Source organism: Eschrichtius robustus, chromosome 3, assembly GCF_028021215.1.
Source record: "Eschrichtius robustus isolate mEscRob2 chromosome 3, mEscRob2.pri, whole genome shotgun sequence".
Taxonomy (NCBI): domain Eukaryota; kingdom Metazoa; phylum Chordata; class Mammalia; order Artiodactyla; family Eschrichtiidae; genus Eschrichtius; species Eschrichtius robustus.
Window position 1 is genome coordinate 98,158,187 of NC_090826.1, and position 27,001 is coordinate 98,185,187.

The 27,001-nt window shown below is 40.7% G+C and overlaps 1 pseudogene; it reads right to left on the reverse strand.

Annotated features, from left to right (window-relative positions):
* Positions 1-1,646: 1,646 nt before the first annotated feature.
* On the reverse strand, positions 1,647-16,652 carry LOC137760623 (pepsin B-like; annotated as a pseudogene).
* Between the last annotated feature and the right edge of the window lie 10,349 nt (positions 16,653-27,001).

Here is a 27,001-nt window from a genome sequence, read left to right on the forward strand (position 1 = left end):
CCCTGCTCATCTGATCCAATCCACCTGGCAGCCTCATTCCCTGCTATCCTTTCCAGGTTCTGTGTGCTCCAGCCAGTTCAGATTCTTTGCTGATCTGCAATGGCACAAACTCTTCCAAGCCTCTGTGTTGTTCTTACGTTGTTTTTCTGCATGAGATGCCTTTTTACTTTCCATACATGATGAGTTCCTACTCATACTTCAAGGTCTAAAGTTAACACAATTTCCTCTGTGATACCTTCTTCTTTCCTGACACTCTCAGGAAGAATTCACTGTAACAGCATTAATCTCACTTGTATTGTAATCATTAATTTAGTAGTACAAGTTTCTGCTAAGTACATCTTTTCTGCGAGACATCTAAGATCTGGGGATTTAAAGAGAAAATAACACAGTCTCTTTCCTCTAGGAGATCATAATCTAGTTGGGTAAATGGGTAAAATCCAGTGCACTGTGTAATGCATTATCAGAGATACAAAGTATTGTACCTCTTCATAGAGAGTGGGAGGATAGGCAGAGGAAAGGGAGAAAGATGTCAGGGATCAGGGGAAATTTCATTTACACAAACCAAGATTTTGATTAATAGTTTATGAATAAATTAATGACATTTGACCTGTGATGACCCCATTAGAAATAATTAAATGGAAATCTCTTTTATAAGTATAACCCAAATATAGGCTGGGGTCCCATGTGGCCACTGTCTTCATGAATTCAATTTAAAGAGCACATTATGACTGCCAATAATAATTAAAGGATAATTCCAATCTTTATATCTCTTTAGGAATATTTTTAAAACTCTAATTTGTAATCATAGGCAACATTTCTCAGAATCTCCATCCTACATTCCTCTCTAGAGATGTTGCTCTGGAACATCTCCCCCAAAAAACCCCAGATCTCTAACTTCACCTCCACCTTCCATAGCTTCTACCTCTTCTCACTTCCCTGTTTCCTTGCAGCTCTCTATTTAAATACTTTTCTCTTTCCTCCTACCTTTGTGGACCTGCTGCTCTCTCTCAATCTATTGATATTTCCCTCTCTCTCCCTCTCCTTCTTCCCCTGTCTCTCTTCCCAGTCTTCAAATACTCTATCTCAGAAGAGAATATGTTCAGGTAAAGTGAATATGTGAAGCAGCCTGAAAGTACTGGTAGGAATGAATGGAGTCTGTGAAATGTCCCATAATATATAAATTTATTACAACTGTGTTGCTCCCTTACAAAAACAAACAAATGAACAATAACACTACGTTCTGATCAGATTTTGGCCTTCCAAGCACCTTTTTGAAATGTTCTCTAAGGATTCTTTTTTCTTCTCCAAAATTCTTCAGTCAGCAATTGATCTGGCTCACGTCTTTTTTAAGAATTGAGAGAAAATAATTTTGGAAGAGAGAGTGCTGGGAGGGGTGAAAACCTCCAACCACGACCATCATGTAGAGACCACTGTGTCCTTGACACCCATGCTGCATGCAGCCAGATACTGCTTCTCCTGTTCTCGCCCATTGATTAAAAGAGCCTCCAAACAGCTGTTGCTAACTTTCAATTTAGGATAAACTACTAAATTGTTTGTTGGAAGGAGTCTCAAAAATGTTTGGAGATTTCTGATTTCTTAGGTTCAGGAAGAAAAACACTCTAGTGGGCAGAAGGAATCAGGATAGTTTAAAATGCTGCCCTCAGCCACAAAGGCATTAGGGCAATTGCAGAGTCCTTGGGGAGGTTGCAGGCAGCTGCAGGCAGCTGCCTTGCACTAGTCAAAGTGGAGAGGGCAAAGCCCACATGATTGTTGGCCACATCGAAGACAGAGTAATACTCCTTGAGGAAGACATTGCCCAGAATCCACAGAGGCTCCCCGCTGGAGGAGGGCAGGTAAGAGGCCTCAATCCCCAGCATGCAGTAATTATTGTTCTGAAGAGACAGAGGACATGACGACATCACCAGTTGCACTGCGAGGCCTTTCCCATGGGAATGCCCCCCACCCTATATTCCGTGATGCCTGGGGGTCCCTGACTTCTTGTTCACCCTCAGTCCTGCCCCTGGTGATTGCCCATAGCAACCCAGATGTGAGCTGGGACACAGACCAGCCTTGGGCCCATCCAAACACACAATCCAGGGACCCTGGGGTGAATACGTATGTTGAAGACATAGGCAGAGGGAGGCAGTGGGAAATGGGACCCACTGATGATGAAGGTGATGGTGGGCATGCTCTGCACAGAGTCGCAGTTGACCACAAACAGAGAGAGAAGAGGCAATGCTGCAGAACGCCGGGGCTGGGGGCCCAGACAAAGGGCCCAAGCCCCCCCCCTTTCCTGTGAGACTCTCTTCTCCACCTTCCAGCAGAGGCTGTTTCAGAGCATGGAAGGCCAGGCCTGACTCCTGGGCACAATGTTGACTGGCCCTCTTGCTTCTTGACTCCTCTCCTTAAACATACCTCAGCTCTTAGTGTTGGGGAGTATGGCCATAAGGAGTTAGGCTCTTCCAAAACCCAAATTCTAACCTCAGAAAGTACAAATTACAGAGAAAAGGCATTGGCACACATTTGTAGAAGTATACTCATAACACACTCTCATATCCACATTTGTGTATACCAGTCCATGTACTCATCACATGCACACACACATACACACACAGACACTTGCATGCAGGGAAAAGCAAACTACATATGTGTACCAAGGGGTGGAGATGTGGGCACAGGAGGCTCCTCAGAGTAAAACCCAAAGGTGCATTTCTAGAGAAGGAAGAAAGCCAAGTGGAATGTACAAGGGCATTGTGCCCTGACTCTATTTCACTCAGTCAAATGACAGTGGCCAGACCAAGCTGAATGTGCTCCTAGGACCTACAATGAACTAGCAGCACCAGACAACCATTCAGCCCTCACTCACAGTCTGGATGGGGTTGGTATTATTCCCTCCCCTTTCCCTTCCGTGCATTGGAGGTTCATGAAATGCCAAGCTGTGTCCCCACCTGTTCTGTCCTGCCAGGGGTTCAGGTCCCCACACAACCCTTCCTCCTCCCTCTCATGAACTCAGGCACTTGGGCTCCTGGCTGAGGCTGCATGGATGTGCAGAGAAACCTTTGGCTTCTGGCTACTCACATCACCATTCTCGTTTTGCTGGGCTCCTGTTGACTGCAGGAAGGAGGTCATGTACTGCTGGGAAACAGCCAGCAGGAAGGTCCCCATATCCACAATGGCCTGGCAGCCCTGGGAACACCAGCCAGTGGCCTGGTCACCGATGGCAAACCTGAGAGGGACACCAGTACAAAGAGAGTCAGGTGCCTCTTCCACAACCATGAGCCCTGTCCTCCCCTCATCACTGCCACCGCCGCCCCCAATCCAGGAGCTCCAATGTTCTGCATCTTCCAGGAAGCAAGGCCACCCTATGACATATCTACCCATGTAATGGTGTTGGGCCTTTGTGATTATTGGAATAATAGCCTCAGTCTTGTACTGGTGACCTCTCCAGCTCTGACTGGAAGCTCTTGGAAGGCAGAGACTGTGTCTTGTCTTCTTTAATCTACCGTTGTGTGGCCCAGCACACAGTGCCAAACACAGTCAGGGCTTGAAATTAATTGATATATACAAGCTGAGCACCTACTATGTGCAAGACACTCCTATAGGGATCATGGTGATATAAGGAGGGAGTAAATCATACTTTCTGTTTTTAAAGAGCTTATTCTAACTGAAAAGACACAACAAAATATGTCATGCCATGACAAACACTATAAGGCAGTAGATGATAAACTCCATAATGTGGTACATAAAGTCCTATGTGATTCAGTCCCTCATTCCCTGTCCAGCTTTTTCTGCTGCTCTACCTCTCCTCTTCATTCTCATATGTTTGCTGGTGCTGTCTATGAGACAAGGCACTTGGAGATACAATGGTGAGCAAGACAGACACCACAGCCTAGTGGAAAGGCCAGACACTTAACAAAAACACACATATATGAGGTGTAATTGCAATCCTGATATGTGCTGTGAAGAAAATGCAATGTTTCAGAGAAGAGGAAACTTGAGCTATTCTGGGGTTTCACACAAGGGTTGTTCTAAGGAAGTGATGCTTAAAGAGTGAGAGTAATTGGTCCATGTGAAAAAGACACCTCTATTCCAAGCGCATGAAGCTAGTCCCCAGACATGCCAAGTTTTTCCTTTCTCCACTCCTGCACATTGGGCTGTTTTTCCAGTGCTTACCCAGTGATTTGGACATATAAATTGTGACAGGGGCACAGGTAAATACTACTGGATTAAAAGTGAGAGATCACTGTGGACTGGGCCCCCGGGAGAAATTTGGAGGAGATAGGAGTTAATCCAGGCTCTGAAGTTTGCCTAAAATTCAAATAAGCATGGAGAAGAGGAGGGACACTTCAAGTGAAATTAACAAAAGAAGCAAGAAAGTCATGACAAGGTGCAAGCACTTGATGAAGTCTATGCTTCAGATCAGGGAGTGGGGGAAAAGCTGTATAGATAGGTAGGGGCTAGCTTCTGTATGGTCTTGAGTACAGGCAAAAGGCGTTTTGTCTTAAATTTGCATGTGATGGAAAATTCTTGAGGGCTTTGAGTGTAGAAGCAGTGGATTCATGATCAGTGGGATCTGATGTGTTGTGTTCAGGTTCAAATTTTGAAATTTGTGAAATGTGTGACTTTTGATAATTTACAAACATCTGAGCCTTGATTTCTTTATCGATGGAATGAAATACAGTTCTGACATCCTTATAGTATTATGGAAATTATATGCAATAGTATATGTAAAATATTTAGCACAGTATCTGGCACGTGGAAAGCATCAATGCATCAATAGTAACAGCCATTACTCTTACTGATGATGGAAGTGGTAAAGATCATGTTGATGGGATAACGAAGCTTCTAAGAACAAAGACGTGAAGTCACAGGGCCTAGGAATGACCAACCTGCTGACACGGCAAAGCTCAGGGACCAGTTCAAAAAGTTCAGTCAAGAGCTAGACTCCAGAGTCTACTGAGCTCCAGGACAACCTCAGCCTGGGGGTTTGATGATTCTTTAAGAAATCTGTGTCATGAGAGGAATGGGGAATATTGTCATGTTGGAGGAACATCCTAGGAGTGTCCATAATCCATTGGAACTGTCCACTCTACTTATTCCTGGATAACAAGCTGCCAGTACATTTCCCGGGTGACAAGGATCCAGACAATCTGACCAGAATAGAGTTGGGTGTCCACACCTTCCAGGATGAGCTCTCACCATATTGATAGATTGGTTGGCTGGGGAGAAAGGTACAAGAGCATGAGTTCCACCACATGAATGGGTCAGGCAGTTCCTCTCTCTCCTCCCGCCTTCCCTCTCTCCCTCAGACACAGAGGTACTGCAGAACAAGGGTGTGCTGGTCCTCTGAGCTGCTCCTCAGATTCCACCTGACTCAAAGTACAACAGAGAGGAGAATTCTTAGAGAAACACCCAAAGTGTCAGAGACTTGGAAACACAGACTCCATCATATAGGAGAGGACAGGCACCTGAAAACAAACTATAGAAGTATCCCAGAGAGACCTTTCCTGGACAGGGTGAGAATAAGAAGAAACCCCTCTGAGAGTACCTGGAATGGGGCCTGACAGAGACACCAAGTGTACCATGATGGGCATGCTCCTATCGTGGTCAGGTTGGTAACTATATAATATGAAGAGGATCTAGGCCTCCTGTGTTTACTACCTTGGATCAGGTACCCTGAGCTTGATATATTTAGGAAAAAAGATCAGGAAGTAAAATTTGCCATAAAAGTTCGAGGCCAGGTGGAGTAGGAAAAGTACTGGATTTCTGATCAAGACATTTAAGCTTGAGTCTTGGCTTCACACCTACTAGTGACTGACCTTGATCAACATCAACAACCTGTTTGAGCCTTCATTTCCTCATTGGCAAACCTGGGCTAATAACAGGATTTTAGAGATGTCATTTGAAGGGATTGCTACAAGAGTACCTTATAAAACCAGAGATGTTATTATAATTATCATTCCATTTCTGTTCTCTTACTAGTAAATGCTCATGTGGCTTGTTCAATTGCTCTACAGTTGTGCAAATCTAACACAGCAATCTCTAGATTTACTAAACAAATGTTGAAGGAATATTGCATTTTTTAAGAAAAGAGTCATCATATGGCTTATGGTCATAATTAAAAATTCTTCTACTGTGTTTAAAATAAAATTCCCCCCACAATGTAATTACAAATTTTCAGAAATACATGGATTGTTTTACTCACTGTATCAGGAAACATTTTTACCTAGGCTCTGTCTGATGTTGAGTTGTCCAAAGCCCCCACAGTGCATCATTTGATGAGCCCTTCCCAGGACAAATGTTCTTACCGAGAGAAGTAGAAGCTGAAGAGGAGTTGGGTGAGCTGGTCCTGCTGCAGCCTGCTCTGCATGACTGTTGGGGTACCTCCCACCGCCAAGCTGGGGTAGGCCATTCCCAGAATCCCATCAAAGTCTAAATAGTAGAAGGGATAGCTGGGTTCACTCTCTCACTCAGGCCAAACTCCTGGTTATCAGTGACGATGTTCTGAACCTGGGGTGAGCAGAGAGAAGAGTTTCACAATTCAGGTGGACAAATCCTTCCCAGACTTAGGTGCCCAGGGTCTGGAATCTAGAACCTCTCCCAGGAGAAGAAGTTGGCTTTTTTCATGCTAAGCTCAAACATGAGTGTGAGGGTGGAAGGTGAAGGGGCAACAACATAACCCAACCAAATATGTCTTGGAAAAAGGAGTGTGGCTGTTACGGAAGCAGAGGCAGCTGATTTCTGGAGTTATAGTTTCCACATCCATGGGCAAGGAAAGAACAGTGACTGGTGTTATATTGAAAAATCCACGTGCAAGAACAAGAGAGAACTGTGGGAGTTGGATGTAAAGAAATAAGGAAAATGTGAAAGGATATGTCTTCAAATATCCAAAGTGAAATTGTGTGGAAGAGGGAGCAGATTTATTCTATCTGATTCTGAACAGCAGAGTAAAACCAGGGAAGAAAGTCAAAAGGCATAGCAACCTTAGCACCACATAAAGAGATTTCTGCAGTCAGAACTGCTGTGGAAGCAATGCCTGTCTTGGGAGGAAGGTTGAATTAGATGAACTTTGACATCCTTTCCAACTCTAGCTTCTGGGAATGTCGTACAAATTAGTAATTGTGGATTTCTCTCATAGCTTAAGGCTCTAGAAAATGAAAGCCAAACCACAGAACCTCAGAGGATATTACTCACAGTAATATGAGGATATTACTCACAGTCATGGTATCAAATACCAAGACCACAACCAGGCTTCCAAAATCATAGGACAGTGTATAGGTTTGCCCATTGTTTCTGAAAGTGGAGGACTGGCTGGGGTTGAACTTATTGTGATTGGCTGTAGAAAGACAAAATGAAATATTAGTCTCATTAATTACTTTCCAAATACTTGGAGACAACTTACCCTCGGTGGCCTAGGATCATCAGACCAAGGCTGGGATAGGACCTTAGCCTCACTTCCTTTGTACTGTAGACAAACTGTGTTAGCCACAGAAAAGCCTGTCCCCTTGGATAACATACATTGCCCAAATTCCTTCCAATCCACCATCCCTGAGGGATAAATCTCTTCAAAAGTGCCAGGAATTCCAGCCCACAGGAAAGAACGGATGGAAAGGAACAATGTAGAAAGGAATGGAAGCCTCAGTCTATTTCTGCTCTCTATCTACTATTAGGACTTTTTAAAAAACTTTTATTTTATATATTTTAAAATACAGCAGGTTCTTATTAGTTATCAATTTTATACATATTAGTGTATATATGTCAATCCCAATCTCCCAATTCATCACACCACCGCCCCCACACCCCCGTAGCTTTCCCCACTCGGTGTCCATATGTTTGTTCTCTACATCTGTGTCTCAATTTCTGCCCTGCAAACCTGTTCATCTGTACCATTTTTCTATGTTCCACATATATACGTTAATATACGATATTTATTTTTCTCTTTCTGGCTTACTTCACTCTGTATGACAGTCTCTAGATCCATCCACGTCTCAACAAATGACCCAATTTCGTTCCTTTTTATGGCTGAGTAATATTCCATTGTATATAGGTACCACAACTTCTTTATTCATTCGTCTGTCGATGGGCATTTAGGTTCTTTCTATGACCTGGCTACTGTAAATAGTGCTGCAATTAACATTGGGGTGCATGTGTCTTTTTGAATTATGGTTTTCTCTGGGTATATACCCAGTAGTGGGATTGCTGGGTCATATTGTAATTCTATTTTTAGTTTTTTAAGGAACCTCCATACTGTTCTCCATAGTGGCTGTATCAATTTACATTCCCACCAACAGTAAAAGAGGGTTCCCTTTTCTCCACACCCTCTCCAGAATTTCTTGTTTGTACATTTTCTGATGATGTCCATTCTAACTGGCGTGAGGTGATAACTCATTGTAGTTTTGATTTGCATTTCTCTAAAAATTAGTGATGTTGAGCAGCTTTTCATGTGCTTCTTGGCCATCTGTATGTCTTCTTTGGAGAAATGTCTATTTAGGTCTTCCACCCATTTTTGGATTGCATTGTTTGTTTCTTTAACATTGAGCTGCATGGCTGTTTATATATTTTGGAGATTAATCCTTTGTCCGTTGATTCATTTGCAAATATTTTCTCCCATTCTGAGGGTTGTCTTTTCGTCTTGTTTATGGTTTCCTTTGCTGTGCAAAAGATTTTAAGTTTCATTAGGTCCCATTTGTTTATTTTTGCTTTTATTTCAATTTCTCTAGGAGGTGGGTCAAAAAGGATCTTGCTGTGATTTATGTCATTGAGTGTTCTGCCTATGTTTTCCTCTAAGGGTTTGATAGTGTCTGGCCTTACATTTAAGTCTTTAATCCATTTTGAGTTTAATTTTGTGTATGGTGTTAAGGACTGTTCTAATTTCATACATTTACATGTACCTGTCCAGTTTTCCCACCACCACTTATTGAAGAGACTGTCTTTTCTCCACTGTATATTCTTGTCTCCTTTGTCATAGATTAGTTGACCATAGGTGCGTGGGTTTATCTCTGGGCTTTCTATCTTCTTCCATTGATCTATGTTTCTGTTTTTGTTCCAGTACCATATTGTCTTGATTACTGTAGTTTTGTAGTATAGTCTGAAGTCAGGGAGTCTGATTCCTCCAGCTCCATTTTCTTCCCTCAAGACTGCTTTGGCTATTCGGGGTCTTTTGTGTCTCCATACAAATTTTAAGATGATTTGTTCTAGTTCCGTAAAAATGCTATTGGTAATTTGATAGGACTGCATTGAATCTGTAGATTGCTTTGGGTAGTATAGTCATTTTCACAATATTGATTCATCCAATCCAAGAACATGGTATATTTCTCCATCTGTTGATGTCATCTTTAATTTCTTTTATTAGTGTCTTATAGTTTTCTGCATGCAGGGCTTTTGTCTCCCTAGGTAGGTCTATTCTTAGGTATTTTATTCATTTTGTTGCAATGGTAAATGGGAGTGCTTCCTTAATTTCTCTTTCAGATTTTTCATTATTAGTGTATAGGAATGCAAGAGATTTCTGTGCATTAATTTTGTATCCTGCAACTTTACGAAATTCATTGATTAGCTCTAGTAGTTTTCTGGTGACATTTTTAGGATTCTCTATGTATAGGATCATGTCATCTGCAAACGGTGACAGTTTTACTTCTTCTTTTACAATTTGTATTCCTTTTATTTCTTTTTCTTGTCTGATTGCCATGGCTAGGACTTCCAAAGCTATGTTGAATAATAGTGGTGAGAGTGGACATCCTTGTCTCGTTCCTGATCTTAGAGGAAATGCTTTCAGTTTTTCACCTTTGAGAATAATGTTTGCTGGGGGTTTGTCGTATATGGCCTTTATTATGTTGAGGTAGGTTCCCTCTATGCCCACTTTCTGGAGAGTTTTTAACATAAATGGGTGTTGAATTTTGTCAAAAGTTTTTCTGCATGTATTGAGATGATCATGTGGTTTTTATTCTTTAATTTGTTAATATGGTGTATCACACTGATTGATTTGCATATATTGAAGAATTCTTACATCTCTGGGATGAATCCCACTTGATCATGGCGTATGATCTTTTTAATGTGTTGTTGGATTAGGTTTGTTAGTATTTTGTTGAGGATTTTTGTTTTTATGTTCATCAGTGACATTGGCCTGTAATTTTCATTTTTGTGTGATATCTTTGTCTCATTTTGGTATCAGGGTGATGGTGGTCTCAAAGAATGAGTTTGGGAGTATTCTTTCTGCAAATTTTTGTAAGAGTTTGAAAAGGATGGTTGTTAACTCTTCTCTAAATATTTGATAGAATTCACCTGTGAAGCCATCTGGTCCTGAACTTTTGTTTGTTGGAAGATGTTTAATCACAGTTTCAATTTCATTCCTTGTCATTGGTCTGTTCATATTTTCTATTTCTTCCTGGTTCAGTCTTGGAAGGTTATCCCTTTCTAAGAATTTGTCCATTTCTTCCAGGTTGTCCATTTTATTGACATAGAGTTGCTTGTAGTAGTCTCTTAGGATGCTTTGTATTTCTGCCATGTCTGTTGTAACTTCTCCTTTTTCATTTCTAATTTTATAGATTTGAGTCCTCTCCCTCTTTTTCTTGATGAGTCTGGCTAATGGTTTATCAATTTTGTTTATCTTCTCAAGGAACCAGCTCTTCGTTTTATTGATCTTTGCTATTGTTTTCTTTGTTTCTATTTCATTTATTTCTTCTCTGATCTATATGATTTCCTCCCTTCTACTAACATTGGGCTTTGTTTCGTCTTCTTTCTCTAGTTCCTTTAGGTGTAAGGTTAGATTTTTTATTTGATATTTTTCTCGTTTCTTCAGGTAGGGTTGTATTACTATAAACTTCCCTCTTAGAACTGCTTTTCCTGCATCCCATAGGTTTTGAGACATTGTGTTTTCATTGTAATTTGCCTCTAGGTATTTTTTGATTTCCTCTTTGATTTCTTCAGTGATCTCTTGGTTATTTAGTAATGTAGCCTCCATGTGTTTGTGTTTTTTATGTTTTTTTCCCTTTAATTGATTTCTAATCTCATAGCATTGTGTTCAGAAAAGATGTTTGATATGATTTCAATTTTCTTAACTTTACTGAAGTTTGCTTTGTGACCCAAGATGTGATCTATCCTGGAGAATGTTCCATGTGCACTTGAGAAGAAAGTGTAATCCGCTGTTTCTGGATGGAGTGTCCTGTTAATATCAATTAAATCTATCTGGTCTATTGTGTCATTTAAAGCTTGTGTTTCCTTATTCATATTCTGTTTGGGTGATCTGTCCTTTGGTGTAAGTGAGGTGTTAAAGTTCCTCACTATTATTGTGTTACTGTAGATTTCCTCTTTTATAGCTGTTAGCAGTTGCCTTATGTATTGAGGTGCTCCTATGTTGGGTGTATATATATTTATAATTGTTATATCTTCTTCTTGGATTGATCCCTTGATCATTATGTAGTGTCCTTCTTTGCCACTTGTAATAGCCTTTATTTTAAAGTCTATTTTATCTGATAGGAGTATTGTTGGTGCAGCTTTCTTTTGATTTCCATTTGCATGGAATATCTTTTTCCATCCCCTCACCTTCAGTCTGTATGTGTCCCCAGGTCTGAAGTGGGTCTCTTGTAGACAGCATATATATGGGTCTTGTTTTTGTATCCATTCAGCCAGTCTATGTCTTTTGGTTGGAGTATTTAATCCATTTACATTTAAGGTAATTATCGATATGTATGTTCTTATTACCATTTTCTTAATTGTTTTAGGTTTGTAATTTTAGGTCTGTTTCTTCTCTTGTGTTTCCTGCATAGAGAAGTTCCTTTAGCATTTACTGTAAAGCTAGTTTTCTGGTGCTGTATTCCCATAGTTTTTGCTTGTCTGTAAAGATTTTAAATTCTCCGTCAAATCTGAATGAGATCCTTGCTGTATAGAGTAATATTGGTTGTAGGTTTTTCCCTTTCATCACTTTAAATATATCCTGCCACTCCCTTCTGGCTTGCAGAGTTTCTGCTGAAAGATCAGTTGTTAACCTTATGGGGATTCCCTTGTATGTTATTTGTTGTTTTTCCCTTGCTGCTTTTAATATTTTTTCTTTGTATTTAATTTTTGATAGTTTGATTATTATTTGTCTTGGCATGTTTCTCCTTGGATATATCCTGTATGGTACTCTCTGTGCTTCCTGGACTTGATTGACTATTTCCTTTCCCATATTAGGGAAATTTTGAACTATAATCTCTTCAAATATTTTCTCAGTCCCTTTCTTTTTCTCTTCTTCTTCTGGGACCCCTATAATTCTAATGCTGGTAAGTTTAATGTTTTCCCAGAGGTCTCTGAGACCGTTGTCAATTCTTTTCATTGTGTTTTCTTTATTCTGCTCTGCGGTAGTTATTTCCACTATTTTATCTTCCAGGTCACTTATCCATTCTTCTGCCTCAGTTATTCTGCTACTGATTCCTTCTAGAGAATTATTAAGTTCATTTATTGTATTGTCCATCATTGTTTGTTTCCTCTTTAGTTCTTCTAGGTCCTTGTTAAACGTTTCTTGTATTTTCTCCATTCTGTTTCCAAGATTTTGGATCACCTTTACTGTCATTATTCTGAATTCTTTTTCAGGTAGACTGCTTATTTCCTCTTCATTTGTTAGGTCTGGTAGGTTTTTACCTTGCTCCTTCATCTGCTGTATTTCCTTGTCTTCTCATTTTGCTTAACTTACTGTGTTTGGGGTCTCCTTTTCGCAGGCTGCAGGTTCGTAGTTTCCATTGTTTTTGGTGTCTGCCCCCAGTGGCTAAGGTTGGTTCAATGGGTTGTGTAGGATTCCTGGTGGAGGGGACTACTGCCTGTGTACTGTTGTATGAGCCTGGATCTTGTCTTCCTGGTGGGCAGGACCATGTCTGATGGTGTGTTTTGGGGTGTCTGTGACCTTATTATGATTTTAGGCAGCTTCTCTGCTAATGGGTGGGGTTGTGTTCTTCTCTTGCTAGTTGTTCGGCATAGGGTGTCCAGCACTGTAGCTTCCTGGTCGTTGAGTGGAGCTGGGTCTTGGCGTTGAGATGGAGATCTCTGTGAGATTTTTACCATTTGATATTACATGGAGCTGGGAAGTCTCTGGTGAACCAATGTCCGGAGCTTGGCTCTCCCACCTCAGAGGCACAGCTGTGATGCCTGGCTGGAGCACCAAGAGCCTGTCATCCAAACGGCTCAGAATAAAAGGGAGAAAAAAAGAAAGAAAGAAAGGAGAAAGAAAGAAAGAAATTTTAAAAAAGGTTATTAAAATAAAAAACAAAAAATAATATTAAAAAAAATTTTTAAGTAATTAAAAAAAAAAGAAAGAAAGAAACAAGAGAACAACCAAACCAAAAAACAAATCCACCAATGATAACAAGCGCTGAAAACTATACAAAATAATAAAACAAAAAACAGACAGACAGAACCCTAGGACAAATGGTAAAAACAAAGCTATACAGACAAAATCACACACAGAAGCATATGCATACACACTCACAAAAAGAGAAAAAGGGGAAAAAAATATATCATTGCTCCCAAAGTCCACCTCCTCAGTTTGGGTTGATTCGTTGTCTATTCATGTATTCCACAGTTGCAGGGTACATCAAGTTGACTGTGGAGATTTAATCCGCTGTTCCTGAGGCTGCTGGGAGAGATTTCCCTTTCTCTTCTTTGTTCACACAGCTCCTGGCATTCAGCTTTGGATTTGGCCCTGCCTCTGCATGTAGGTCGCCTGAGGTCACCTGTTCTTTGCTCAGAGAGGATGAGGTTAAAGGAACAGCTTCTTCGGGGGCTCTGGCTCACTCAGGCCAGAGAGAGGGAGGGGTACGGAGTGCGTGGTGAGCCTGCAGTGGCAGAGGCCTGCGTGACATTGCACCAGCCTGAGGTGTGCCATGTGTTCTCCTGGGGAAGTTGTCCCTGGATCACGGGACCCTGGCAGTGGTGGGCTGCACAGGCTCCCGGGAGGGGAGGTGTGGATAGTGACCTGCGCTTGCACACAGGCTTCTTGGTGGCTGCAGCAGCAGCCTTAGCGTCTCATGCCCGTCTCTGGGGTCTACACTGATAGCCGCAGCTTGCGCCCATCTCTCGGGCTCCTTTAAGTGGCGCTCTTAATCCCCTCTCCTCGTGCGCCAGGAAACAAAGAGGCAAGAAAAAGTCTCTTGCCTCTTTGGCGGATCCAGACCTTTTCCTGGACTCCCTCCTGGCTAGCTGTGGTGCACTAACCCCCTTCAGGCTGTGTTCATGCAGCCAACCCCAGCCCTCTACCTGGGATCCAACCTCCGAAGCCCGAGCCTTAGCTCCCAGCCCCTACCTGTCCTGGCGGGTGAGCAGACAAGCCTCTCGGGCTGGTGAGTGCTGTTCAGCACCCATCCTCTGTGCGGGAATCTCTCCACTTTGCCCTCTGCACCCCTCTTGCTGCGCTCTCCTCCGTGGCTCCGAAGCTGCCCCCCTCCACCACCCACAGTCTCCACCTGCAAAGGGGCTTCCTAGTGTGTGGAAACCTTTCCTCCTTCACAGCTCCCTCCCACTGGTGCAGGTCCCGTCCCTATTCTTTTGTCTCTGTTTTTTCTTTTTTCTTTTGCCCTACCCATGTACGTGGGGAGTTTCTTGCCTTTTGGGAAGTCTGAGGTCTTCTCCTAGCGTTCAGTAGGTGTTCTGTAGGAGTTATTCCACATGTAGTTGTATTTCTGATGTATTTGTGGGGAGGAAGGTGATCTCCACGTCTTACTCTTCCACCATCTTGAAGCTCCCCTTTTGTGTAATTTTGACTTTTAGAAAACTATAAATGATGTTTCACATAACCCAAAAATAAGTATATAAAATCAAGGATATAATAGAGGTGGTGGTGGTGGGGCAACTCAAATCTGCAATACAAACAGTGATGAATGAACTTAACTGTTTTTTTTAAAATAGAACAACATAACCACAATGAAGGGATTAAGGAAGAAAAGAACTAACCATGTTAACTTTGGAAAGTAGGATTTTGCCTACATACCTAAAGGCTGAAGACAAAAAGAACTATGCACAAATACTATACTCTAGTTAGCAAATTTGTTTTTTATGGGTGTATGTGTTAGCAATTCTGAAACTATTTGATGTGTGTTCCAGAACTAAACAAATAAGTAAATATTTTGTGGATAATGAAAGCGAGGTTTCTCACTGGCAGAGAATTAAATTACAAATAGGGAAATGGGAAAGGCTAGAATGAACACTGTGGTGTTGAAATCAGAGGTATCAGTATGAAATTATGTCTTTAAAAACATATAGATAGGTTAATACATAAAATTGATATCGAAATATATGTATACATAAATATATTTCCTAGCTTTGACCACTGAAAGGGCCTAGAAATAATGACATCACAGAAGCAATAAGTACATCTAATGCCAAAATCTTGATTTCTAAATCCTGTTCTCCAATAAAAGAACCAGAGATCTTGAAGAAATGTCTGATTTGGGTGCTGGAGCAGGGAAAATACAAAAAAAGACTGGAGCAGCTTATGTTTCCAGGAAGTAAGGAAGTACTAAAAAATGATGAGGTCATGTCAGAGGGACAAAAGAGCCACCTTGAAGGAGTTCCCAGTGGCCAAAATTAGAACAATCTGAGTAACAAAATAATGATAATGATGAAATATGACCCATAGAATAAAGTAAATACTGAGTAAATACTATTACCAATGAATAATCAAATAAACAAATGGGGAAAAAGAGACAGATGTTACTTACAAGATGTCAGTTAATGAATCTAGAAGAAAGAGTGGAAAGTAAAAAATCACTATTTGACAAATAGCACCCAGTAATAATTGTTGGAGACAAGAAAGAATCAATGGATGTCAGAAATTTTGGATGAAAGTATGACAAGAAACTTGATATTCGCATAGTCTTAAAGTATTTCACCACAAGATATTTGTAATTACTAAGGAAAATAGTAACTTTACAATGCAAGAAACACAGCAGACAGCATATAATACAAGAGATCAAAAAGTTAATATCACCAGCAATGAGACATGCCAACATCATGTAACTCCTGATATGATGCACTGAGGAGGACACAATATCCATCCTCTGACTTTCTTTCCAAAAATGCATAACCTGAGTTTAAACATAAATATCAGACAAACCCAAAATGAAAAACATTCTACAAAATAACTGGCCATATTCTTCAAATGTGTCCAAGCCATGAAAGACAAGAACTACCCAGGTTGGGGGAAACTAAGGAGATATGACAACTAAATGCAATGTAGGATCCCAGATTGAATTCTGGACCAGAAAGAGGCATTTCCTTCAAAATAGAGCTTGTATTGAACAAGTTCTTGACACATCCACAGCTCCTTTACTGACCTGAGACCCCCCATCACCTCTCATCTGTGTTACTAAGATAATCTTGGCTTCTTTGTTTTTATCCTTGTCCCCTACAGTCTATTATCAGCCCAGCACCCAAACTGAAGTCTGATCATGTTGTTCCTTTACAGTGGCTCCTGATTTTACTCAGAATGAAAGACAAAGCCTTCAGAATGACCAGCAAAAACTTTCCATGGTCAGGCTTCCCAGACCTCTAGAAGGGGCTCTCTCAGCTCTCTCCCTTACACACTGTGCTGCAGCTCTGCCCAGCTCCTTCTTCTTCACTGACACCCAGGCACACTCTGCCTTAAGACCTTTGCAAGGCTGTTCATTTGGTCTGGAACATTCTTCTCCCATATATCCCCATAGTGCATGCCCTTATCTTTTAGTCTTTTATCAAATGGCATATTTTCAACAAGGCATACACTAATCACCCTATTGAATACTGCCAACTGCACATTCCCTGCCCCTACACTTCTTTTTTGAAGTATAATTATCTTACAATATTGTATTAGTTTCAGGTGTACAACATAGTGATTTGATATTTTTATACATTCTAAAATGATCACCATGATGTCTAGTTACCTTCTGTCACCATACAAAGTTATTGCAATATTATTACTATATTCCTTATGCTGTAAATTATAACTGTGACATTTATTTTATACTCAAAATTTGTACCTCTTTATCTCCCTCAGCTATTTCACTTATTCCCCCAATTCCACAGAAACCAGTTTGTTCTTTGTATCTATGTGTCTGTTTCTTTTTGTTATGTTTGTTCTTTTATTTTGCTTTTTATATTCCACATATAAGTAAAACCATATGGCATTTGGCCATTTGCAGCAACTTAGATGCAACTAAAGATTATCATACAAAGTGAAGTAAGTCAGAAAGAGAAAGAGAAATACCATATGATATCACTTATATGTAGAATCTAAAATATGACACAAATGAACCTATCTATGAAACAAAAACAGAATCAGGGACATAGAGAATAGATTGGTGGTTGCCAAGGGGGATCGGGGTGGGAGACAGATGGATTGGGAGTTTGGGATTAGCAAATGCAAACTGGTATAAATAGGATGGATAAACAACAAGGTCCTACTGTATAGCACAGGGAACTATATTCAATATCCTGTGATAACAGAGATCAGCTCGATGCTTTGTGACCACCTAGAGGTGTGGTAGGGAGGGTGGGAGGGAGATGCAACAGGGAGGAGATATGGGGATATATGTATATGTATAGCTGATTCACTTTGTTATAAAAGCAGAAATTAACACACCATTGTAAAGCAATTATACTCCAATAAAGAAGTTAAAAAATAAATATCTTCCACCAAAAAAAAAGAAAAATCCTGTGATAAACCATAATGGAAAAGAATATGAAAAAGAATGTGTGTGTGTATATATATATATATATATATATATATATACACACACACATTCTGCATGTATATACGTGTATAACTGAGTCACTTTGCTGTACAGCAGTAATTAATACAACACTGTATATCAACTATACTTCAATAAAAAGTTTTTAAAAAATCATACAACATTTGTCTTTCTCTCTGTCTGACTTATTTTACTTAGCATAATACCCTCTAGATCCAACTAAGTTGTCACAAATGGCAAGATTTTATTCTTTTTTTGTAGCTGAGTAATATTCCATTGTATATATATATATACCACATCTTTATCCATCTATCTATTGATGAACACTTAGGTTGCTTCCACATATTGGCTATTGTAAATAATGCTGCAGTTAACATAGGGCTGCATACAACTTTTTGAATTAGTGCTTTTTTTTTTTTTTGGAAAAATACTCAGAAGTGGAATTACTAGATATTATGGTAGTACTATTTTTACTTTTGAGGAAACTCCATACTGTTTTCCATAGTGGCTGTACCAATTTACATTCCCACCAACAGAGCACAAGGGTTCCCTTTCTCCACATCTTTGCCCACACTTGTTATTTGTTGTCTTTTTGATAATAGCCATTCTGACAGGTGTAAGATGATATCTCCTTATGGTTTTGATTTGTATTTCCCTGAAGATTAGTGATTTTGAGCATCTTTTCATGTGTCTGTTGGCCATCTGTATGTCTTCTTTGGAAAAAATGTTTATTCAAGTCCTCTGCCCATTTAAAAAACTTTTTTATGTTGAGTTGTAAGAGTTCTTTGTATATTTTGGATATTCCTCCCTTATCAGATATATCATTTGCAATATCTTCTCCCATTTAGTAGGTGGCCTTTTTGTTTTGTTGATGGTTTCCTTCACTGTGCAAAAGCTTTTTGGTTTTTTTTAGTTCTATTTGTTTATTTTGCTATTTCAATTATTCTGCTCTGATCTTTATCGTTTCTTTCTACTAACATTGGGTTTTGTTTGTTCTTCTTTTTCTGGTTCCTTAGGTGTAAAGTTAGGTTATTTAGTTGAGATTCATCTTGTTTCTAGAGGTAGGCTTGTATTACTATAAACTCTCCTCTTAGAACTGCTTTTGCTGCATACTATAGATTTTGGATCATTGTGTTTCCATTTTCATTTGTCTCCAGGTATTTTTTTATTTCTTCAGTGACCACTGGTTGTTTAAAAGCATAATGTTTAGGGCTTCCCTGGTGGCACAGTGGTTGAGAATCTGCCTGCCAATGCAGGGGACACGGGTTCAAGCCCTGGTCTGGGAAGATCCCACATGCCGTGGAGTGACTAGGCTCGTGAGCCACAATTACTGAGCCTGCGCATCTGGAGCCTGTGCTCCGCAACAAGAGAGGCCACGATAGTGAGAGGCCCACGCACCGCGATGAAGAGTGGCCCCCGCTTGCCGCAACTGGAGAAAGCCCTCGCACAGAAACGAAGACCCAACACAGCCATAAATAAATAAATAAATAAATAAATAAATAAATAAATAAATAAAGCATAATGTTTAGCCTCCATGTGTTTGTGTACTGCAGTTTTTTTTTATTTTAGTTGATTTCTAGTTTCATACCACTGTGGTCAGAAAAGATGCTTGATATGATTTCAATCTTCTCAAATTTATTGAGACTTGTTTTGTGGCCAGCATGTGATCTATCCTGGAGAATGTTCCATTTACACTTGAAAAGAATGTGTATTCTGCTGCTTTTGAATGAAGTGTTCTATATTTATCTACTAAGTTCATCTGCTCAAATGTGTCATTTTAGGCCAGTATTTCCTTATTGATATTCTGTCTGAATGATTTGTCCATTGATGTAAGTGTGGTGTTAGACAAAGTAGTCCTCTACTATGTTTGTGTTACTATCAATTTCTCCCTTTATGGTTGTTAATATTTCCTTTATAAATTTAGGTGCTCTTATGTTGGGTGCATATATATTTACAATTATTATGTCTTCTTATTGGATTGAGTCCTTTATCATTATGTAATGTCCTTTTTTGTCTCTTGCTAGAGTGCTAGTCTTAAAGTCTATTTTTTCTGGTATAAGAACTGCTACTCCAGCTTTCTTTTCATTTCCATTCACATGAAATACCTTTTTCCATCCCTTCACTTTCAGTGTGTTTCTTTAGACCTGAAGTGAGTCTTTTGTAGGCAGTATTTTATGTGTCTTTTTTTTTAATCTATTCAGCCACTCTATGTCTTTGATTAAGGCAGTTAGTCCATTTACATTTAAAGTAATTATTGATAGGAATGTACTTACTGCCATTTTGTTAATTATTTTCTGGTTGTTTTGTCCTGCTGCCACACTTTGGTATTCCTACACTGCCTTACTTTTTTTTTTGTATTCCATAGAAGCAACCTGCTTTTGTAAGTTAGGAATATTGGTATCAGGTGACAGTAGCACACAGGGTTACTTTATGAATATGGTACTTTTATTGGGGTATAGTTGTTTTACAATGTTGTGCTTCTACTGTACAGTGAGGTGAGGTAGAGTTCCTTGTGCAATACAGCAGGTTCTCATTAGTTATCTATTTTATACATATTAGTGTATATATGTCAATCCCAATCTCCCAATTCATCCCACCCCCTTTCCCCCCTTGGTGTCTGTACATTTGTTCTCTACATCCGTGTCTCTATTTCTGCCTTGCAAACCAGTTCATCTGTTCCATTTTTCTAGGTTCCACATATATGCATTAATATATGATATTTGTTTTTCTCTTTCTGACTTACTTCACCCTGTATGATAGTCTCTAGGTCCATCCACGTCTCTACAAATGACCCAATTTCATTCCTTTTTATGGCTGAGTAATATTCCATTGTATATATGTACCATATCTTCTTTATCCATTCATCTGTCGATGAGCATTTAGCTTGTTTCCATGACCCGGCTATTGTAAATAGTGCTGCAATAAACATTGGGATGCATGTGTCTTTTTGAGTTGTGTTTTTCTCTGGGTGTATGCCCAGTAGTGGGATTGCTGTTTCATATGGTAATTCTATTTTTATTTTTTTAAGGAACCTCCATACTGTTCTCCATAGGGGCTACATCAATTTACATTCCCACCAACAGTGCAAGAGGGTTCCCTTTTCTCCACACCCTCTCCAGGATTTATTGTTTGTAGATTTTTTTATGATGGCCATTCTGACCAGTGTGAGTTGATGCCTCATAGTTTTGATTTGCATTTCTCTAATAATTAGTGATGTTGAGCATCTTTTCATGTGCCACTTGGCCATCGAATACAGTATTTTCATTACCACTCTCATTCATTCAATGCTCATTTGAATGCCTAGAGTAATCACATTGCCTCATAATTTGAATATGAATCAATACCAAAAGGAAAATGGGGGGGGGATAAATTAGGAGGTTGGGATTAACATACACACTACTATATACAAAATAGATAATCAACAAGGACCTACCTTGTAGCACAGGGAACTATACTCTATACTCTGTAATAACCTATATGTGAAAAGAATTTGAAAAAGAACAGATATATGAATACATATAACAATCATTTGCTGTACACCTGAAACTAACACAACATTGTAAATCAACTATACTTCAATATAAAAAAAATTTTTTTAAAGAATGCAGACATTTACATGCAAAGATCATTTCTTAATTATCTTTGTGTGCCAGAGCTTAGTACAGAGGTGAGCACTGAGTAGTCCTTCCATAAATATTGGCTAATTCGTGAACTAATAATTTGAAAATAAAGATCAGATTGTCATAGACTATAATAATCACATATGGATGGCTAGATGAGAGTGATCAGAGGAAGAGAGGGAAAGAAGAAGTAGAGAGTAGATTGTAAATCTCAAAAATCACATGCCTTCTGGAGCCAAAGAGCAAATTGTTCTACTCTTCTGGCAAAAGTTGCCAGCAGCCATTTCTGTGTAGACAGGGGCACCAGGATTCTTTGTCCCCAGTGCATCTTACGTTAGTTATCATATACTAATATTTATATTCCATCAGCAAAGCCACTGATTGCCTTTTAAATTGGCTACAAAATGGACATTAAAGTACTTGATACTTGCCAGAGGGAAAAACAAACAGACTATTAGCTTGTGTAGGGACACAAGCTGGTACAAAGATAGGAAAGCTCATGTGCCTAGAGATTAAATGTGCAGGGAGAGGGCTTCCATGGTGGTGCAGTGGTTAAGAATCCGCCTGCCAATGCAGGGGACACGGGTTCAAGCCCTGGTCCAGGAAGATCCCACATGCTGCGGAGCAACTAAGCCCATGATCCACAACTACTGAGCCTGTGCTCTAGAGCCTGCAAGCCACAACTACTGAGCCCATGTGCCACAACTATTGAAGCCACATGCCTAGAGCCCATGCTCCACCACAAAAGAAGCCACCACAATGAGAAGCCTGCGCACCACAATGAAGAGAAGCTCCCACTTGCCACAACTAGAGAAAGCCCGTGCACAGCAACGAAGACCCAATGCAGCCAAAAATAAAAATAAAATTTTTTAAAAAGTGCAGAGAGATGAGAGAGAGACTCAACTTCCTTCTGTGTATCCTAACCCTTGGGTCTGCCACCGTGTCCTGTGTGTTGGTGGACAGTGAAAAATTGTCACCATGAAGATTCTTGTCTTGGTCCTGGTTTGTCTACACCTCTCAGAGGGTGTGGAAAGGTTTGTATTGGGATTCAGGTTCATTGTGAATTCCAGTCTTTAAAGAGAATGACAAGCCAGAGAATAGCAAAGTAATCCATCTGTACATCTCTTCGAAAGGCAGTCAGATTGTTTCTTGATACCATAAAGTGAAAACCTGCTGGGGGCCAAGACTTAAATGGATGGATGGATGGATGGATGTGTGTGTGTAGGAGTGAGTTGGGTGTATTTTTTGCTTAAGAATGAAGGATACACGATCCCTGCCTCAGCTTATAGGAGGGTCTGGGAAGAAACAGACATTTCTTCTCTGGAAACAATATATAAGTACAAAACCCAAATATATGGAATAGTGTATTTCCATGCTGGGAATGCTGGAGTAACTGTGGAGATCAGAAGTTGCTAAAATCTGGGAGGATTTCCTATAAGAGGCTCGTCTTTAGCAGAGTACTGAAGAGCTTTGAAAACTCCAGGTCAGGTCATTGAAGGAATTGTTGTAATGGGACAGGGTGAAGCTCACTCTTTTTGTTTACCGTATTCTCTGCAGAATCATGCTGAGGAAAGGAAAGTCTATCTGCAAGGTGATGGAGGAGCAGGGTGTAATGGAGAAATTCCTAAAAAAACACCCAAAGGTTGATCCAGCTGCCAAGTATCATTTCAATAATAATGCTGTTGCTTATGAGCCCTTCACCAACTACTTGGATGTGAGTGAATTGGGAGGTGGTGTCCATGACCCTTGGCTAATAACCATTCTTAAATACTCATTTATACTTCTTATTAGCTCTGATTTTGGACTAGTTACAGAACCTAAGTCTCACTTTCCTATGGAAACTATCTGAAAGAGTTATGAGTTGGTGCTAATAGTATAGTAGTTCTTTTTCCTTCCTGCTTCCCAAAGTCCCATTTATATGGTTAAGGGATTCATAAAGGGAATGTTCAAACTGATTGAGAGATCCAAAGGAGGTCCTAGCAATGAGTTGCAGGGGAAAGAAAGAAAACACATGCAAGCCACTGGACAAAATCTCCAGTGGCTCCAGACACTATATATCTCCCTTTTCTGGAAAGACACACAGGTGACCACAGCAAATATTTGAATGGTCTTGAGGCTACAGTATCTGCTCAGGGCATCACAACGTACTGGTGTCCTATGGACTGTTCTTAGTGAAATGTTACATAGAATCTAGAGCTGGAAGCCACTTTAGGGATCTCCTATTTCAACTAGCACGTTTTATAGATAGAGGAACTGGAAGCAGGTAAATGACATGGCTGACACAAATCCATTTAGAACTTAAACTACCTCTCAGTGAAATTTTCTTCTTGCTTTCCATGCTACCTCTCACTTTAGACTTCCAAGAACTCTTTGCAAGTATATGACCAGGAGAGAGGAGAACGGTAGTGGGAGTATCTAACGCTAGAAATGAAGGGGAGATGAGTGTGTGTGCGAATATGTATGTGTGTTTGTGTGTGTGTGAGTGTGTGTGTGAAGTGGGAGCATGGATAGACACTGGGAAAAGAGGGAAAAGTGATTCTTCTCCATCTTTGGGTATTCTGGCAGAGCATGGTAAATCCATGGAGGTATCACCTTATTACAAGGCAGAAAACACATTTAAAAGAGGATATTGGGGTAGGAGCTTCAAGATGGCGGAGGAGTAAGACGCGGAGATCACCTTCCTCTCCACAAATACATCAGAAATATATCTACATGTGGAACAACTCCCACAGAACACCTACTGAACGCTGGCAGAAGACCTCAGACCTCCCAAAAGGCAAGAAACTCCCCACATACCTGGGTAGGGCAAAAGAAAAAAGAAAAAACAGAGACAAAAGAATAGGGATAGGACCTGCACCAGTGGAAGGGAGCTGTGAAGGAGGAAAGGTTTCCACACACTAGGAAGCCCCTTCGCAGGCGGTGACTGTGGGTGGCGGAGGGGGGGAGCTTCGGAGCCACGGAGGAGAGCGCAGCCACAGGGGTGCGGAGGGCAAAGCGGAGAGATTCCCGCACAGAGGATTGGTGCCGACCAGCACTCACCAGCCTGAGAGGCTTGTCTGCTCACCCGCCGGGGCGGGCGGGGGCTGGGAGCTGAGGCTCAGGCTTCGGTTGGATCCCAGGGAGAGGGCTGGGGTTGGCTGCATGAACACAGCCTGAAGGGGGCTAGTGTGCCACAGTTAGCCGGGAGGGAGTCCGGGAAAAAGTCTGGGGCTGCCAAAGAGGCAAGAGACTTTTTCTTGCCTCTTTGTTTCCTGGTGCACGAGGAGAGGAGATTAACAGCGTCACTTAAAGGAGCTCCAGAGACAGGCGTGAGCCGCGGCTATCAGCACGGACCCCAGAGACGGGCATGAGACGCTAAGGCTACTGCTGCAGCCACCAAGAAGCCTGTGTGCAAGCACAGGTCACTATTTACACCTCCCCTCCCGGGAGCCTGTTCAGCCCGCCACTGCCAGGGTCCCGTGATCCAGGGACAACTTCATTGGGAGAACACACGGCGCACCTCAGGCTGTTGCAAGGTCACACCGGCCTCTGCCGCAGCAGGCTCACCTCGCATTCTACCCCTCCCTCCCCCCGGCCTGAGTGAGCCAGAGCTCCCGAATCAGCTGCTCCTTTAACCCCATCCTGTCTGAGTGAAGAACAGACGCCCTTTGGCGACCTACACGCAGAGGCGGGTCCAAATCCAAAGCTGAACTCTGGGAGCTGTGCGAACAAAGAAGAGAAAGCGAAATTTCTCCCAGCAGCCTCAGGAGCAGAGGATTAAATCTCCACAGTCAACTTGATGTACCCTGCATCTGTGGAATGCCTGAATAGACAACGAATCATCCCAAATTGGGGAGGTGGACTTTGGGAGAAAAGATATATATATATTTTTTCCCTTTTTCTCTTTTTGTGAGTGTGTATGTGTTTGCTTCTGTGTGTGATTTTGTCTGTATAGCTTAGCTTTTACCATTTGTCCTAGGGTTCTGTCTGTCCTTTTTTTTTTTTATTACTTTTTAAATTTTTTTCCTTAATAATTATTTTATATTTTTATTTTAATAACTTTATTTTATTTTATCTTCTTTCTTTCTATTTTTTCTCCCTTTTATTCTGAGCCATGAGGATGAAAGACTCTAAGTGCTCCAGCCAGGCATCAGGGCTGTGCCTCTGAGGTGGGAGAGCAAACTTCAGGACACTGGTCTACAAGAGACCTCCCAGCTCCACGAAATATCAACGAGCGAAAATCTCCCAGAGATCTCCATCTCAACGCCAAGACCCAACTTCACTCAACGACCAGCAAGCTACAGTGCTGGACACCCTAGGCCAAACAACTAACAAGACAGGAACACAACACCATCCATTAGCAGAGAGGCTGCCTAAAATCATAATAAGGCTCTAGACACCCCAAAACACACCACCAGACGTGCACCTACCCACCAGAAAAACAAGGTCCAGCCTCATCCACCAGACCACAGGGACTAGTCCCCTCCACCAGGAAGCCTACACAACCCACTGAACCAACATAGCCACTGGGGACAGACATCAAAAACAACAGGAACTACGAACCTGCAGCCTGTGTAAAGGAGACCCTAAACACCATAAGTTAAGTAAAATGAGAAGACAGAAAAACACACAGAAGATGAAGGAGCAAGGCAAAAACCCACCAGAACAAACAAATGAAGAGGAAATAGGCACTCTACCTGTAAAAGAATTGAGAATAATGATAGTAAAGATGATCCAAAATCTTGGAAATAGAATAGAGAAAATACAAGAAACATTTAACAGGACCTAGAAGAACTAAAGAACAAACAAACAGTGATGAACAACACAATAAATGGAATTAAAAATTCTCTAGAAGGGATCAATAGCAGAATAACTGAGGCAGAGGAACGGATAAGTGACCTGAAAGATAAAATAGTGGAAATAACTATTGCAGAGCAGAATAAAGAAAAAAGAATGAAAAGAATTGAGGACACTCTTAGAGACCTCTGGGACAACATTAAACACACCAGAATTCGAATTATAGGGGTCCCAGAAGAAGAAGAGAAAAAGAAAGGGACTGAGGAAATATTTGAAGAGATTATAGATGAAAACTTCCCTAATATGGGAAAGGAAATAGTCAATCAAGTCCAGAAAGAACAGAGAGTCCCATACAGGATAAACCCAAGGAGAAACATGCCAAGAAACATATTAATCAAACTATCAAAAAAATAAATACAAAGAAAAAATATTAAAAGCAGCAAGGGAGAAACAACAAATAACACACAAGGGAATCCCCATAAGGTAAACAGCTGATCTTTCAGCAGAAACTCTGCAAGCCAGAAGGCAGTGGCAGGACATATTTAAAGTGATGAAGGAGAAAAAACTACAACCAGGATTACTCTACCCAGCAAGGATCTCATTCAGATTTGATGGAGAAATTAAAACGTTTACAGACAAGCAAAAGCTAAGAGAATTCAGCACCACCAAACCAGCTTTAAAACAAATGCTAAAGGAACTTCTCTAGGCAGGAAATACAAGAGAAGGAAAAGACCTACAGTAACAAACCTAAAACAATTAAGAAAATGGTAATAGGAACATACATATCGATAATTACCTTAAATGTAAATGGATTAAACGTGCTAACCAAACGACATAGACTGGCTGAATGGATCCAAAACAAGACTCGTATATATGCTGTCTACAAGAGACTCACTTCAGACTTAGGGACACAAACAG